Source organism: Aedes aegypti, chromosome 2, assembly GCF_002204515.2.
Source record: "Aedes aegypti strain LVP_AGWG chromosome 2, AaegL5.0 Primary Assembly, whole genome shotgun sequence".
In the NCBI taxonomy this organism is placed as follows: domain Eukaryota; kingdom Metazoa; phylum Arthropoda; class Insecta; order Diptera; family Culicidae; genus Aedes; species Aedes aegypti.
This window is the reverse complement of record NC_035108.1, coordinates 126116273-126134394: the sequence shown is the minus strand read 5'-3', so window position 1 is coordinate 126134394 and position 18122 is coordinate 126116273. Positions and strand designations below refer to the sequence as shown.

The window sequence follows — 18122 nt, the reverse complement described above, 5'->3', positions numbered from 1 at the left end:
TTACCCGCTGCACTATTCGAAATTTCCACATTTACATGCATTACATTCAATTGTAAACCAATTTTTCAAATAATCTGCTTTTCTTCGAAACAAAACACCGGAATACTACACTGAGCTGAATCTCCAACTAGATTATATGTGCAGCGCACATATATTTTTACAATCAAGCTTTGCATTTGGACTGTATTAATGCTGCACATAAAATTAAATGCTCTGTTACCCTTAGATTTCAGATAGAGTGCCTCTATAAATTATATGCAACCGCATGTAATTTTTATAAATCTAGCCAATATATTTGATTAGCGACCAAATGTTTATTCCCCCCTATTATTTTTTAATTAAAACAAGAATAAAAGCTAATTAAACACTTTACGGTTAATTGAACTCAATCTCATGTTTATTTTCACTTCAATGAAATCATTTTGGTGGACTTTAGTGGATATTCGGCAGAAAGTTTGTAGCCTTGGTTATGGTGACGCTGCTCACGGTAGGGTTGATGAGAAAGTATTCATGCCGGAGTACGGGTAGAGCTAGAGCATGTGGAAGTTTGCGCTGGTATCTATTCGGAATAGGCGAATCCTTAAACGTTCTAGAAGCGTGGCACAGTTTTTACTGCAGTCCATGTCGTCCACCGTCGCAGAATTTGAATTCGGTACAGTCAGATTCTCTGGAAAGAAATAAATGGCTGATTCGTCAATATATTGTTTTCAAACATTTTCACTTAAAGAAACCTACCGTCTAGTCAAACAAAACTCCATAATCCGTCGATTCAGTCGTTCCAATAGAACTTTTGAGAATAAAATCATATTTTTAAACAAAAGAACAATTAACTTCAAAACCACAAATCGTGTTAGCAGGATGATGCGAAAATTGACATGTTTTCTTCCCGTTGCTCTGCGAGTATTATAGAATTCGATTTGAAACATGAACAGGTTGTAACAATCTGGCCTTTATAATGCATTAGAACGCAAGTGAAGATTATGTGCACTGACATTGTATTTTATTGTTACCAACTAAAATTTATATGCGGCACATAAAACCAAATTTGAGGCACAAATTCAACATCTATCTGGTTTCTGCACATAAAATATAATGGAGATTTGATTTCAGTGTACATTAAAGACGAAAATTTGATTCGCGACAAAATGCTGGAGAAAACTTTCACTTCACTGTGTTTATGTTTGTTGGAATAAACATTCCCTAACAACCCCATAGAAACGGTTGAGTACACAAACCCGCCAGCTAGCCAACTCGCCAGCAATCACTTCCGCTTTCCCCGCATCTAACCACACCGCGCACCCACTGACTGCTAAGATCGGTAAACCTGTCATTATAATAATCTTGGATGTGTATGTGTATTAGAACTAAGTTGAAGGTGATAATTTCGCATTTTTGAAGAAAACTTCACCTCCAAACACTAGCGATTTTGCGATGGGATGTTGACGTTTGATCACGAATCTAGTTTTGTTCATTACCACAGGATTGCTATGATTTAAATGAAGTAGAAACCTCCGTCTGACGTGTACATTTTTAGACGAGTGCAAGGTTGATTAATTTATCGCGGTGTTATGTTGTTTAGTTTCCTTGAATTAGATTAATTCAAATCTACTCTGCTTTGGCACCACAGTTTGGAATGCATACAAAACATTTGTCTCCGATTTCTCAGACGTAGCGCCCGACATAGCATCAGATCCGCTGACCAGCAAGAATACAATGGCAGACGTTTGAGGAGGAGAAACGATTACCGAATTCCGGTGTTCAACCAGAGTCGCGTTCTATAAACTCAGAAAAAAAAAATACTAAGTAAATTTTTTAGTTGTTGTTTCTTTGTTAGATGGAATTAAGTCTAATATTTGGTTATTTATGTATCGATTGATTAGGATCTTAACTTAAGGATTAATCTTAAGGATCGATTTATGGCTCTGTTACCTTATGTGCCATAAAATTTTGGGCAACAGCAAGGGACATGGAGGGTCACAAAATCATAAATTTGGTTAGTAGATTAACATTTTTTAGTAAAACTACTTGTTTTCGAAATATTTTTAAATAGAAAAAAATACGATAACTAAAACAATATGTGTCAAAGCTGTGATTTTTTAGCTAAGTAAAATAAAAATTATGTCTGGTAATGTTCAAGGTTGGAGCACTAGAAGCCGAGACTTTAAGCTCCAGACTTGACTATTCAACAAACATTTATCTCATTCATATTGAAATTCATTTTAAAAAAATAATGGACGATCTGATTACTAAAACAAGGTGAAAATATTTCACGCTTTCTGCAGACTACCTTTTTTTTGCAACAACCTTGGAGTAGAAATCTAAAAAAATTGGACAAGTTTTCTTGTCTAATTCTGTACATTTTTCGAAAAATTCACAGTGTAAAAAGCTTGCCCGCCGCCACCAGGTGCGCTAGTGTTCGAGTTGATTTTGGCAGCTGTTTTTGTTGTCATCTTTCCCATCTGTTCTGTGGTACAGCTCAAGTAATTTCGGTAGCGGAATCATTCCTTGTCCGTTTCTTGTCCTACACACTAAGCTCTTACGGTGAATTTCACCGTAATCTTAACAGCTGAACAGTTCAATGAAATAAAACACCGTAATTCCGTCGAAATTTTACGGATTTCGGTGATTTTTAATGGAATACTGTAAAAATTTACCGTACTCCGTTAATTTATTCCACCGAACTGATCAGCTGTTGAGACCCAGCTAACATTAGTAATTGAACGATAGTTTTTTAAGCTGATATTAGCTTAAGAGTGATTTGTTCAACTCTTATTCAGCTAAAATGTTTGTTGGGGATTTTACAGGAATCCGTAAAATAATTTAAGTGTGTATCCTTTTGCACAGTGCTAATGATCAGCGTACCAGATAGCCGTAGCGGTAAACGCGCAGCTATTCAGCATGACCATGCTGAGGGTCGTGGGTTCGAATCCCGCTGGTCCAGGATCTTTTCGTAAAGGAAATTTTCTCGATTCCCAGGGCATAGAGTACAGGTCCGTCCCACTCGGGCTCAAATTAGGTACCACTTCTAGTACTGCATTTGGTCCCTCGGTAGTGCAAAAGGTACCCAAGTTTGACAGATCGCAGTACACTTTGAACGGCATTCTAGATTACCTTATGAGCCATAAAATTTTGGGCAACTGCAAGGGACATGGGGGTCTTTAATTTGTCTTTGATAGAGTATCTTTGTACCTGCCACACGATATATGCATGCAAAAATGGTCATTGGCACAGTAAGGTCTCAGTTAATAACTGTGGAAGTACTCATAAGAACACTAAGCTGAGAAGCAGGCTCTGTCCCAGTTGGGACGTAACGCCAGAAAGAAGAAGAAGACCAGTCATTAATGCCAATCCCCAAAACTTTTCGAATTATCCGCAAAAAACGAATATCAATCAGCTAGCTCCGTTTTGCGACCGACCGATGCAACACTCTCGAGACGATTTCAACAATAAATTATCTTTTATGCCTCCAAAGACGAAACTAACCACCGTTGGAACCACTGTGCTAACCCCACCGACCTAATCTAGTACTGCGCGAATCCTATCTGATGGTTATCCAGACGCCACTGCTCGGAGAAACGTCACATTTCGGGTCATTGTTTTGATTCTCTCGCACACATTTTTCTCTCATTTTGTTATCCGCGAAGCGACGAAGACGAACCTCGCTTCGGTCCGGTCCAAAGTGGTTTGTGTCATTCGCAGTTTACCTCTCGCGGAGGGCAGTCTGCATTTCGTGTTTGTTTACGTTGTTGCGGTTTGTGTTTTTTTTCTGTGGAGGTGCAGAAACAAGGAAAGAAGAAAACAGGAAAAATAACATTACCAGTTTGCTTGACATCCGAAAAGTGTTTTCCATCGTCGGAAAAGATAAAAACGGATAATCTCACAGGATTGTTTCGTAGTTTGGTTGTAAATCTTCTAAACTAGAGAACCAGCGAAAGTGTGTAAGTGTTCTTAGAAGTTTGTCGCAAGACGGAATTTTCTTTCCTTTCTCCTGGATGCGGTTTCATTGTTCCCAAATACAAAAAAGAAAGGAAAATACTGTCTGGGGAAATATTGCAGAGAGTAAAAATCATCGCTGAGTGTTTCGCTGTATATGAATATGACCGAGTGTTGTTTATCGAAATTTGTGCTGATAAAGGTGTAAAAAGTAAAGAGTGCAGTTTGTTTTCACCAGAATACGTATTGCGACACACATCGACCACGGTTTTGTGCGGAAAAGACGTCCGCAGCGGGGAATAGTATGTAAATTTAATCAATTTGCACAGTGCCACAAGTGCATGTACCCTACCTTTGGAAGTGTGTATTCTGTAGCTGACAGAGTTCGTTTTTATTGATCGAAATTAGTAAACCAACCGGAGGAGCACTGCAGCTGTGAATGATTCTTTTTGGCGTGTGCTGTTTTGCTGCTGTTAGTTCTTCCTAGACGGATTACCAGCTGAGCTGCTCTGCTGATCCTTTCCAGCAACGACAACGATAGCGAAAAAAAAAACAACATACCGACCAGGTTCGTGATTCGTCAATTTTATTTCATCCTCTTTTTACTACAGTTTAGCCTGGCTTTTATGCTTTATCACAGAAAAATCGAATTTCCATGTTGACGTGTCGTTTGGTGCTTTTTTACTTGAAAGTATGGGAGACAAGCTGAATGGAGATTTTTTTTACCTTACAGGGTACAAATTAAATACAGCTAAACCTTAGTATTGAGAAGAGCTGCCAAAAATTTGGTATTTATTAACTGCAATTAAAGGGAGATACCTACTGAATTTGTTTAGAATCAGGCTCTTCTACGAGATACGTCCTAATTCGGCTAAAGTTGAGTTTTTTTTGACAAAAATAATGAACAATTTCCAACAAATTTCCTCGACTTCCCAGGGCATAGAGCATATTCGTGCATGCCACACGATATATAAAGAAAAAAGGGTCAATTGGCAAAGAAAGCTCACAATTAATAACTGTGGAAGTACTCATAACAACACTAAGCTCAGCAGCTTCTTAGTGACTTGATCACTATTTTCAACCTGGTCACTAAAAACACAGTTTTTGCAACTTAAATGCACCATTAAGTTAGGGAGATATCGCGTTATAACATTAGCATTAAGTAATTCGAACAAAATCGTAGGTGATACAACCCTATTATTATTATTATCTTTATTAACGAGATTTGCAGCCCGAGGCTGGCTCATCTCGGTTGATACAACCCTAAGTAGTCCTATAGCTTTTAGAAAATCCTAATAAATCAATCGAGACTTATATGGATAAATTACTGCTTGAACTCTTGAAGATGTCCTAAACGCGAATCTTGGATGATATCTTAGGGAAAATCGATAGAAAATCACTGGATGAATCTTTGGTGGATTGGGGAATTTCGGATGCAGTCTCTGAAGTATTTCCTGGACTTTCTAGGGCCCAGGCTGCATTCTCGAAGATATCTGCAATTAGATTGTTGAAGGTATTCCTCGGGAAATCCGGAAAAGATATCTTTGAAAGAAACATTAGGCAAAAATAGTCATCGGCAAAATAAAATGCCTACTGGCTTGTAATCACGCAGGGTGTCGACTACCTGGGAAAACCTGGAAAGTCAGGGAATGTCAGGGAAATAATTTTTGACCTGGAAGGTCATGGAAAGTCAGGGAATTTCGCTTTAGGTCAGGGAAAAATTATCTATCAATACTATACTACAACATTAAACGAGTTGATTTTCTGCAAAGTTTTCAATTAGATTAACTACCCAGACATTTTCCTCATAAAATTCCTCTAATAATGCCCTCAAGTATTTATTCCGTTATTCCTTCAGAACAAGTATTTAAAGTATTTCCGCAATTTGTTTTAATAATTCCTCGAAAGAAATTTCTTCAGAATTCCTCAATATCCCTTGAAAGCAGACTATAAAAGTAATTGTTGAAGAATTCTTCCGTGAGTTCCTCAGTGCATTGTTGGAGGCACGACACAATTAAGAGAGACAGCACATTATTAAATGTCTGAATGCATTTTTTTAACCACTCTACCGGCAGCTTCACATTTTCAAACAACGATAACTTGTTTATTTTTCGAGGTTTCACAAACCTCCTAAAAAAACTCTTCTATTCTAAGAATTTGTGTCGATATTGTTCATTGGTCATCTGGTTCCGGAGATATTCCAAAATTTCTTGGCGTACCGACATTTTTCTATAACCCACGTAAATATCTCAGGCAACAGAATTTTTCTCATGTTCGATCATTCGCTTTTCGAAACAATACTTCAATGAGAGTCTGATGTGAAAAAATGAAGCAAATTGGTGCAACAGTTTTAGAGTGATGAACATTTTTGTTTCTTCAAAAAATCATAATTTTGTAATTTTTAGATTTCTCGAGACAACTTCACCGATTTTTATGATTTTTTCAGATAAGCTCCTTATAATCTGACATTGTATAGCCCACATTTCAGTTTTTCAATAAATTGACTTAAAACAAAATGGCGGCCAAATAATGTTTATATAGGGAATGTCGGTCCCCCAAGGAATATTTAAATATCTTCAGAATCATATGACCTATGATCAATAATGACACAGATTCTAAAAATAGAAAAGTTTTTCCTCCGACAAGAAAACAAAGACAAAATTCATATCGGAAGTCTAAAATATTGAATAAAACAAATTACCTGTAACGCATAATCGCAAATAACTACTTTCAGTATTAAAAAATAAAGTTTAACAAAGAAAGCTTGATTTCTGAAAAAATCTTTAAAGTATTCCTGAAATATTCTCTGGAACTCAAAATGTTATTTTTGAACATTCAAAGACACTAAGGGATTCTTTAAAAAATCTAGACAAACCTTCTTCTTTTTCTTGGCATTACGTCCTCACTAGGACAAACCCTGCTTCTTAGCTTAATGTTCAATGAGCATTTCCACAGTTAATAACTGAGAGCTTTCTTTGCCAAAGTAATTATTTTCGCTTTCGTATATCGTGTGGCAGGTACGATTATACTTCATGCCCAGGGAAGTAAAGGAAATTTCCATTAAGAAAAGATCATGGACCGACCGGGAATCACTTATCACAGATTCTAACCACTCGGCTAATGAAGGCACTATAAACCAGGAATTCTTAAAGAAATCTTTGGATTAGTTTTCGGCAGAATAAAGTGAAATTTCTTGGATCAGTTTAGGGAACTATTCCTTTTGATATTGAAGAAATATGTGTGGAGAAAAACGTTGAAGAGCTTCTGGATAAAATACTAGAAAAGTTCCTAGAGAAATATTGGAGGAATACCTCGAAAAATACGTTTGAGAATTCCAAGAGGAAAATCACTGTTGCATTCTTCGAAAATGTTCTTCACCATGCTTGTAATTTTACCTAACAAAAAGCTGGCCAAATTTCTAGAGGACCTTTTTTCTACGAAATATAGCAGAGTGGATCTTTATAGTTACGCGTCTGTTCGGTCTAACCGCAAACGAATCTCCCATTACTGGCTCACTCAATTAAAGCAGCGTGCATTCAATTTGCCTTCGTCATACATAAAGAATTGGTATACTCGGGTAGCGAAAGATTACAAAATTGTTATTTAAGTCTGAAATTCGTGAAATCATTTCTGAGGTTGTACAGTATGTAACTTTCATCCGAGTATGATTAGTGACTCATAACTTTCTGAGCATCTACTCAGGTTTTACCATTTTTTCATACGTATGTTGAAGTTCTAAAAGTAAATTGTCTAGTGCGCAGTTTTATCATACCACCATGAAAAAATTCTCTGACATGTGTATTTGAGCAAATTAAAACATTTGCTCAGTTTTTTCCTACGACCTGACATAAAATATACAAGTAAAAATATAATTTTACAAATTGTACTTATTATGGTTCAAGTTAAACAATTCAGTGGCCTGGAATTTTTTTTTTAAACGACTGGAAGGTCATGAAAGTCAGAGAATTTAGTTTTCAAATTTGAGTCGACACCCTGCACGGAAAAGGGCAAAAATCGTTTAGGAAAAAACTACTAATTGAACTTTAACACTTCATTTCACTTTTGCAAAAGTGAAGTGTTGTTTTTAAGTTCAAGTAGTAGGTTTTTCTTAAACATACTCTAATAGGGCCATCCATAAATTAAAAAAAGTATAGTGAAAAATCATTTGTTAATACTGAAATTCTTTCGGTAAAATATTTTTACATCATATTTAACCTATGATCTCCGTGATACACACCGAAATCGTTCTTATTTTTTAGTAAAATTTTGATTTTTTCAAAGACGAAACAAACATGTCTAATTTTTTTTTTGTCAAAATCAAGTACCTACTTGACGTTTTCGTCACTTATCAATATTACTCTTTTACTTATTTAAAATGTTTCATCACAAACAGAAAAAATATTATGCTAATAGCTTGTTCCCACTCGAAATATGTCATCAGCTAGAAAGACCAACTGTTAGTTATTGAGAAATGGTCACGGAAATAGACATTTTCCGATGACAATTTCCGCGGAAAACAGAGATATTCGGGCCTGTTCACAAATTTCATAACGCTGTAGGGGGTGGGTGGGTGTCTTCGAAATGTTACAGCTCATACAAAATTTGTAGAATATTCTTACCAAAAGCGTTATGAGGGGATGGGTGGGTGTAAAAAATGGCCATTTTCGGCGTTATGAAATTTGTGAATGAACCCATAGCAATGTTAAAATGTTAATTTCAAGTGACATTCATGACATTCATGACATACTTTTCGTAATGTCAGGCCTCAGTCACTTTTAGTGCCTTGGTCACTTATTTCGACCTGGTCACTACAAAATAACTATTTGCCGCACTATTTAAAAAAATGGTCACTAAAGTCACTTTTTTGTGATCTAAAGTAAACATTTTTCTTAACAGCTATAAAGTGTCTTGAGAAATAAAGTTTTTTTTTTTTAGCTTTCTGGAAGAATCAGGTGAATATTGCACAGGCATTTATGACAGAATATCTGAAATGTATTCGTTGAGTTATGTGATTAAAGTTATGGTGAAGTTTTGCATATCTTTTACTGTTTCACGTATTCGAACCCTCTGAGCAACGTTTCAATAAAGTGAATTCAAAAAGAAGGTTTGAGTGTTGTACTTTTTAATTCCCCACTAATGTGATTCTTCTGATTCCTGACAAACCTGCTGAGTCTATTTAGATGAATTTCTGTATAAATCAACTAAGAATGGCCTGAAGAGCCTTTGACATACCCATCGAAGAAAGCCTAAATAAAGTCTTTCAAGAAAGAAGCCTGACATTTCTCTGAAATTGAAACCAATAATTATTTATTAAAGTTGTCAGAAATTTATTCAGGAATTTATGATAATTTACTAAGAAACTAAGAAACTAGCAGGTATTTTAGGTAAGGTACCGACAAGTAGATGCCGGAAATCGAGGTCCGATGCCTTTTTGAGATCCAAAATGTCGACTTCCGGTATTTACAGTGACTCAAACTCATATTCGTACTGTACATGGGCACTGTTTTCGCATCAAGTTGGTAAAAATAAAAAATAAAACTTTTAAATGACATATCGACTTTGGAATTTTGTTTGTTTTGAATCATAAACTGTTTCCATTTATGTTCATCGTTGGAATCATGGAAAAGTACCGAAAGTGTGTCTTAAAGTGACCCAATTCCATATTCGTACAAAATTTATTAAGAAATGGATTCAAAAAATTTAAAGGAATTTCGACAAATGCGTGGATTTAGCCTACCCTTTTAACACTACAATTTCGAACGACCATTCCTATTCCAAATACGCGCTTTGGAATAGAAACAGTCGTTGCTTGAACCCACATGGGCGCATGGGCTAATTAATTCGAAATCAGTTTAAAATAAGTGTTATTCACTTCAATCTGTTGATACGATTATTTTGGATACTTCGAGTACTAAGTAATATCTAGGTTGTTGTCATCATTCTCAATTACTTTTTAGTTTTTCTCGAGTTCATCGAAAATAGATAAAGCTTCGAAGCTACCTTGTGAGTAGATGCCCAGGTATCATTGGTAGCTGAATAACAGTTTATTCAGTTGAAATAAGCTGCATAAACAGAATTCTATCTGAACAAGCTGTTATCCAGCTAGCAATATTACTTGGGTGAAGGTTAAATTTCAAATAAATTTCTACTTGGATTTTTTCGTCTTCTGTTTTTAAATTCTCGATTCTGCCGGGAATTTCACTAGAACATCCATGAATGTATCTACAATTTTTGTAAGGATCGCCAAACAACCTCACTCTCGAACTCTTCCTGAAATTTACCGAGAAATGCATACCACATTTTTTCAAGAAGCTCGCGACTCTGGCATATGGAAAAACTTAAATGAATTTTGACGATCAAGTTCGACATTTATGCCAATAGAGTTTTACCATAGTTTCTTTCTTCAGAGTTAATGAATTTTGAATTTCCAGGAGGTTTGCCTCTACTGAATGGAATTCGAGATTTAAAGTTGTTACGTATGCCTAGCTCTGCGGCCTAGATTTTTTTGCGCCCGTAAAAGATGTACCAGATTTTTTATTGTACACTCTGTCCCTTGATAATGTTTTATATCTATTGTAATTCGGTAAAATTATATGTATACGTTAAAAGCAATTATCTGTTAAGACATATTTCGAAATACTAAAGGTAATTTAATTTTAAATTAAAAATAATGTGTAGGCTTGGTAATATTTTAAATCTGCGAAGAGCGGGAAACCTCCGGGAATCACTAATAACCGGGAAAAATACGAGAAATACCCGGGAAATTGGAGAACACCCCGGGAAAATATGTTTTTTAAACATAAAACTACCGGTTTGTTTAAATTTCGAAGCACTATGGGCGGAACTATAAAAAAAAAAAAATCAGCAGGTGTACGACTGCCTGTCACTCGTACTTAGCATCATGACTAATCTTTGGTGAGTTAGTAGAGAGATAGTTAACGATTAAGATCTTTGCAACATTTCTAGGAAGGTAGTTAGGAATTCCTGGCAAGGTTTCTAGCGAGATGCTCGTTAGATTTCGATTTAAATTCATGATATTTTTTATGAGATCTTAACTGGAATCGTAACGAGAATTTAATCGATAATTGACAGTTTCTTGATAGTTCCTTCTGAGAAATCACTAAAATAGTTATTAGTAGATTGCTAATAAGCTTTTCAGTGGATTCAAGAATTGCTTGTAATTCTTAGTATATTCGCAAATATTGGCGGAAAGCTAAGCTAAAAAAATATCATATTTCTTGGAAGATCTACTAAAATCCTGGTCAGAATAATTAAGAGTTTCGTTTGCTGGATTTCTAAGGATGTTTATGTTAATGATACTGATTCTTGATGAAGCCTTGACTGTATTACTAGTTTGACTAGTCCTTGATATATGATAAAGTTCTGATATGGCCATTACGAGATTTTGTATGGAATTCTACAGATTTATAGCGCATTCTGCCAATTATCCCCAACAAATTTCATAACAAGATCTGCGCCAGCTTTGAGCCAATCCTTCTCCAGTAGAGAAGCTAGGTAGAATACAGTATGTTTCGATGCTTACGGACTTTAAAATGGCTTGCTCAATTTTCACCACCTAATAAAATTTCTATCTTGTCGTTCCCTTGCGACGCCTATCCACCTATCATTTGCAAAAATCTTCTATAGACTCCCTTTACCTTTGAGTCCCATGACCGCTATAGCCATAACAAATATAATAAAAAAAGAACAAAAATTTCAAGTTATAGAGTCATTTTGTCAACCGTTTTTTGTATTTGTTGGGCATCCGGGCAAAATCCGGGAATCGGAAAACTCATTTTGCATGGACACCTTGATTAATGTTTGTAGTTATGAAATCGGATCGGACTTATAAAATGCACCAAAGCTGTTTTCTCATACATAATGGTCAACTTCAGAGAGGTATATCTCCGCCGTTTCTCAACCGATTTTTCTCATTTCTTCTTTGACGAACTACAAGTTAACTCAATTTCCGATAGCTATTCAAAAAGTTGTGTAGAAACTCTTGGTTTAAAAGATACAGATAGGTTGAATTTTGACATAAAAAATGCACCAAGACGAAAAGTGATGTATCAGACAAACTATGCGTCGTGTCCTTTCGGTGTCTTCAGTGCATTTGGTCCTTATTACTCAATGAACAGGATGCTACGACGCGTAGTTTTTCTGCTACATCACTTTGTGTCTTGGTGCTTCACGAGATGGGTTATAATAAATTGGTATGTAGAGCTTATGCTAGATAAATATTTAAGTTTCAAAAATCACATTGAGGGCATTCAAGCCAAATGTAACAAATATATAAAATGTCTGTATCCACATATTAAGGCCGCACGGGACGTCATCATAATCACCCTATCCATTTCAAGAAGCAAATCCCAAGAACCACTCCATATATCGATGCGAAAAATGTATCACTATGATTCTATATATGTAGTGCACAACCCAATAATTTTCAGCTTCATCGGTTCACTAAAACTCGAGATTTGCTTCCACAAAGTTTTAATGATAATTGTTAGAGTGAGACAAAAGATAGGGGAAATAACATGGTCTCCCGTGTCACCTTAACAGAATATCAAGCTTTTGATCTTCAAACAAAATTTTAGGCCAGCCATGTTGTATGCTGTACCAATATAGACTAGCTGTTGTAATACCATAGAAAAATATCTGCAGAGAATTCAAAATAAAGTTTTGAAAATGATTCTGAGGCTTCCTCTTAGGTATAGTACTAATGAGTTAATAGAATATCCAATGTTGAAACATTGGAACAAATGTCCAATAAAATAATTAACAATTGTAGGCGAAAATCGTTACAATCTTCTCTTGCCACGATTAATGCGTTATATACCGTTTTGATTCATATTACGGACAGCTTCAAATTCCGGACACTCTCGTTTGTATGGGAAACATTTCACACGAAATGTTTCAATTTTCGCCGTCCAAAAGTTCTCATTTTCGAGGCTCGTTTTATTAGGTTTTTTTCATAAATATCTTTGCAAATTTATAATGCCCAACTACCTTAGACGTCTCTTAAGTGGTTGAACGATTTCAATTGATGATTTGACTGTTACATTAATGATTATCATGAGCTGTCCGTAATTCGAATCAAAGCGTCCGGAATATGAGGCAAAAGTGAGGGAGCGTCCGGAATAAGAATCACGAAAAGGCCACACGTTTTGATTTATTTAAAATTATTCAAGTAGCGGACGCGTATTCTTTACACACCATCCGAAAGTTAAAGGCTTCCGACGCTCGATAACGCTAAAAAATAATACAGAATGATTTATTTTGTATGGTCCAAGCTAGGTTATACTTCACTGAGGCCTTAAGTGTCCGTAATATGAATCAAAACGGTATTTAGGTTAAGTTAGGTTAAGTAAATTGTAAGCGTTTTTTTCTCCTATAATCAGGTGAAATCAACTCACCTGTAAAACATCTGAACTGCTACGGCAAATGAAATGTAATATGTTATAAAAGAAATGAATGAAATGTTTAGGATGATACTAATGAAGAAATTAAAAAATGGGGAATTTCGGAGTGATTTTTTAATTACTACCGTTGAACTGAAAGGAAGCGCAGTGCTGGAAATTCAAATACAAATTTTACTCATCATTCCTGTATTTGAAGCACCGTGAATCGCATAAATACTTTAAAATGTATGATACTTGGTTTGTAATTTAAATTCAATATAATTTTCGTATTTTTTACGCGTCATTCAATTTTAAAACAATTATCCGGATTTCGATTTAAAAGTTTCCGGATTTGAAGACAACACTTACTGCTGGTGTCTGGATTTAAGAACAAGACGTGCTACATTATTCGACCGATTTCGGTAAAAATAAACGTTATTTTCAAGGGAAAATTTATCTCTCCTATCAAGATCTTGTATAAAGCTATTCATTAAGTAAAAGAACTTTAATTGTTCACCTATAATGCTCATTGTAAATAGTATTTAAACATTTGCAGGGCTGGTAGCAGTCAGACAGTAAAATAATAGTGACTTTAGTGATCAAAATGATAAAAATATTGACCAAAAAGTGACCTAAAAGTGACTTCAAAACTACTTGTTGTAATAATATGAAAATGACTATGAAAAAATACGTTCTATGTGAATATCAACCAATCTACATTTTGGGTTAATTTAGAGTGTAGAGAACTGCACTGCCCATGTTAGCATAGTCGACGTAAGCGCCAAATTGATCAAAATTCATATTTTCGTTGTTATGAATTCTTTGCCTAATAACATACTAGTTGAACATGCGAACAGCACTTACTTGTTAGCACATACATCACCTTATGCGAACATTCACACAGTTTGTCTAGTGTTTGTTCGGATAGTTCAGCGTACACACCAGCCTGCTATGATCATGTTTGAAACTTACTGTTTGGGTCGCATAAAATACCATGCGAATATGGGCAATGCAGTAGTAATGGTGTCAATTCAAAATCAGTTTTTCAATTCCGGAATGCTCAAAAAATTAAAAAAAAACTTGATATTTTAGTTTTTTTTAAACAAAATATTCTAATTCGGAAGACTTGAGATAATAAATTAAATTATTTTTGATTAATATTGTGAGCTGAATATGATTTGGATATCAAAAGAGTTTTGGACAGAATTATATGAACTTATTTGTTGAAATATCTAAAAGCCCGTCCACGCCATTGCAGTCATTGGAATTTCAAAGATTTTGTAATTATATGAACAAATTTTTGCTCTGTGTAATTTATACTGATTTTCCCAAAATCTTAAAATAAAACTAGAGGTATTATTTTTACATCATCTGAAAGCTTTTTATTTTGGTTTTGTGAAAAAAAATATGAAAACTACGAAAACTAATATTTTTATATTTATTATCGCTTATGCCACTATAGGATCACATGGGCAGTAGCACTATTTCTAATTTCTGTTCGTATAGTAGCACTAGCTTTACGGAGTAGTCAAAATACTAATCAAAACCGTATTTTTACAAACTTTTTATATTTTTCCTTTAAAGTGTGGATCAAGAGCCTTCGATTGATGCAAAAAAATTTTTAATTCATCAATTATTTTGTTTAATAAAAATAGTTTCTCTTAGTAGTGCTACTATAGGAATAACAGGTTACTATAGGTGCAAGGGAGCTTAAATTTTAAGCAAAACTATTTATTTCGATCATTTTTTGAACAAGATCGAACTGTTTTTCAATGGTAGTTAGATAAATAGCTCCTGATCTTCATGTAAAAAAATATTTGGCAACGATTAAGAGCAAAACGGCCGTAAAAAGCCACTGATGCTGCTATAGGTAACTGTCTACTAAGGGAACACCGCACACTGTAGCCGTCGCTGAAAAAACGTGATCGATATTGTTTTGACCTTGAAAACATGATTTTAGTACTATAGTGTCTTCGGGAAAGTTTTTCCATAAAATAATCGCTATTTTATGAAAGTGTCAGTTTGGTGATTGATCCACCTATAAGTGAGAACGAAATTTTATTTTTCGTATTTATGAATTTAAAAATAAACTTTATTCGGGAAAGTTGTAGGTAATATTAGAAGAAACAACTTTGCTGAAGACACCGTATGCATATTTTTTGATTTTCATGTACATTTGTGGAGTTTTTTGTGGAACACCCCTAAAAATCACTTTTTTCATCATAACTTGGTTGGATGATTTTGTACAATTTTCAATTGTTCTAGTGTTATTTGTTACTTGCAAAAACGCATAACTTTCTCCAAAAGAGCATATTTTTATCTCTCATACTTTTCGAGTTATTGAAGGTTTTATATAAAATTTTGCACCTTTTTGACACTAAAAATCATTTGGACGCGCACATTTCCGCAGTCTGAGACAGGTTCATCCAATGGTTTGAAACTAATACTATGAAATGCAGAGAAAGCCGCTTTTAGCCTGCTTTAGCCTGACGGTCAAAAGAAAGTTTGAAAAAATGTTTACTTACATGCAGATATAATTTACACTTATTCACTACACCCTATATTGGCTTAACTTGAATATCTGGCATCACTGTATCGAATTTTATGCAATAAAGTCAACAATATAATCAATCAACAAAAGGTCGGAATAATCTATTCAGACAAGTTTATCACAGACAAACAGACAACATATCCAAAACACTTTTCGTCGTTCACCTTTCCAACGTTAGCTGTTTATTTTGTGCAGAAAAACACTTATTGCTATTTTTTCTGCAGGAAGTCTCAGTCCTTTCTTGAGAATTTTTCGGAGTTCGCAGCAAAAACTAAAATGTATAATATAACTATGAAACATTTATTTTTTCCTTTAAAATTCATATGCAATCCATAAATCAGTAAATATGAATGTTTAAGATTATCATCATTATTTTTAGCTCCGCTATCACTGGTTTGTTCGTTATCTTTTTTAACCAAAAGATTTTCCCATCCTGAAAAGGAAACACTTTTTTCTCGGGAATGCTCTAATAGATGTAATCACAGGATTTGATGTCGCCAACAAACAGTGTAATAATTCTTAGTCAGTATCAATTCTGGAGATCCTCCCTGCAATTCTTAGTATCCTTGTTACATCCTCTTGAGCCTCTTCGGTCAACTGTCCAATAGAGACCAAGAAAGAAAATACCTCACTAGTATTAAAGGGACGAATGACCTTCGGGTTAAAGTCCCTCTCAAACAACAACAACAACAATTACCTCACATCCTCGTATAAGGATTCAGTGTACAAAGCGTTGAGCAAATTTCTCCATAGCATCGATGTTACTGAATCGATTCACATTTGAACTGTCGAATCTATTTATCGATTTAATCGAATCCTTTGCATCTATATATTTGAATTGAAATTTATGAAGTTTGGGATGGGATCAAATGAATTAGCAGTCGACACCAACATCTTTCAATAAAATCAGTGTTCATATTCGATACAACAAATTCACTAATTAAAAATTTGGTATCTCTCACATCAATTCATTAAGAAACATTTATCGATTTCTACAAAATAAATCGAATCAAAAACTCGAATTAAAAAAATCAATTCATTCGATTCTAGATGCTCCAAACATCGATTCAAAATATCGATTAATCGTAATGACAACTCAAATATTCGAAATATCAATTTAAACTCAGCCAAAGCTAGTACGGATGCTGATATTGGGTGCCACTCATATAAACCAAGAAGCAATTAAACAGTTTGAAATGCATACTTACCGATTTTCTCGCATTAAAACACATTTACACAATTATGAAGAAACAATCCACAATCGCCTTCGTGTACTGCCGTTCTACGCATATTTGACTCGCAGCTCATAAGGTTTACATAGAAAATGGGACAAGTAGGTGTAGATGAGCAGTGTAAGCAGGTTGTAATTTATTAATGGTCCCTTTTATACATGGGTTCGATCACCACAAATGAACAAATTCAACAAAATGTTATCATAGAAAAATGTATGAACAAATTTTGTTACATGATCTTCAATATGATCATCTTAAGATTTCAGTAATTCCGCTGTTTTATTTTGTATGATGCTGATAAATAACCTTCGCCAATCGTATCATCAATCAAGCGGTTCTGGTGATGGCAAATCACATGACACGATAACTATTACTAATATTCTAAAATATTTCAACAAATGTATATTTTTTCATTCTCCACAAATTATCAACTATTTATTGTAAAATGCATAAATGTTATAATTGTGAATAAAACTAAAATATAGGGATTTCTTATGAACAAACGAAAATTATAACATTTTTTATTGGTTTAGTGGGAAAAAATTTCACTATCGGTATTTTACTAGTATACCGATGAATCTATGACAAAAGGTCGAAAGACAAAAGGTCGAAAGGACAAAAGGTCGAAAGAACAAAAGGTCGAAGAACAAAAAAGAAAGGACAAAAGGTCGAAAATCTTTTTTCAAAGAAGGAAAAATTTCTCACCAAGCAAATCATTTTCGACCTTTTGTCCTTTAGACTTTTTGTCTTTCGACCTTTTGTCCTTTCGACGTTTTGTCTTTCGACCTTTTGTCCATGAACCCTACCGATTCTGATCGATGTAGTACCGTTGAATCGGTATTCAGCAAAAGTAGTCGGAGCCGGAATCCCTAATTGACCACCTACTTCATAAATGGAACTAACGTTAGAAAAGTGAACGATGAAAAGAGTGTATGATATTTAGTCTGTTTGTCTGTGGTAAACCTGTCTGAACAGATTATTCCGATCTGTTGTTGATTGATGTCA

General features: G+C 34.8%; 1 protein-coding gene and 1 long non-coding RNA gene across 8 annotated transcripts in view; one reads left to right on the top strand and one right to left on the bottom strand.

Annotated features, from left to right (window-relative positions):
- Nucleotides 1-368: 368 nt before the first annotated feature.
- LOC110676005 lies at nt 369-1174 on the bottom strand. The gene is made up of 2 exons (XR_002499991.1): nt 736-1174; nt 369-667 (listed from the first exon to the last, which is right to left on the bottom strand). It is a non-coding gene; the product is annotated as an uncharacterized LOC110676005 (long non-coding RNA).
- A 2505-nt stretch (nt 1175-3679) lies between these two features.
- The window catches only part of LOC5564816 (rho-related BTB domain-containing protein 1), a 154700-nt gene continuing 140257 nt past the window's right edge, over nt 3680-18122 (top strand). For 5 of the 7 annotated variants that reach the window (XM_021842240.1, XM_021842245.1, XM_021842244.1 and 2 more), the window contains exon 1: nt 3680-4501. The gene's annotated coding sequence lies outside the window, so the exon portion shown is untranslated. The remainder of the gene's footprint in view (nt 4502-18122) is intronic. The other 2 variants (XM_021842242.1, XM_021842241.1) reach the window with 2 other exon arrangements.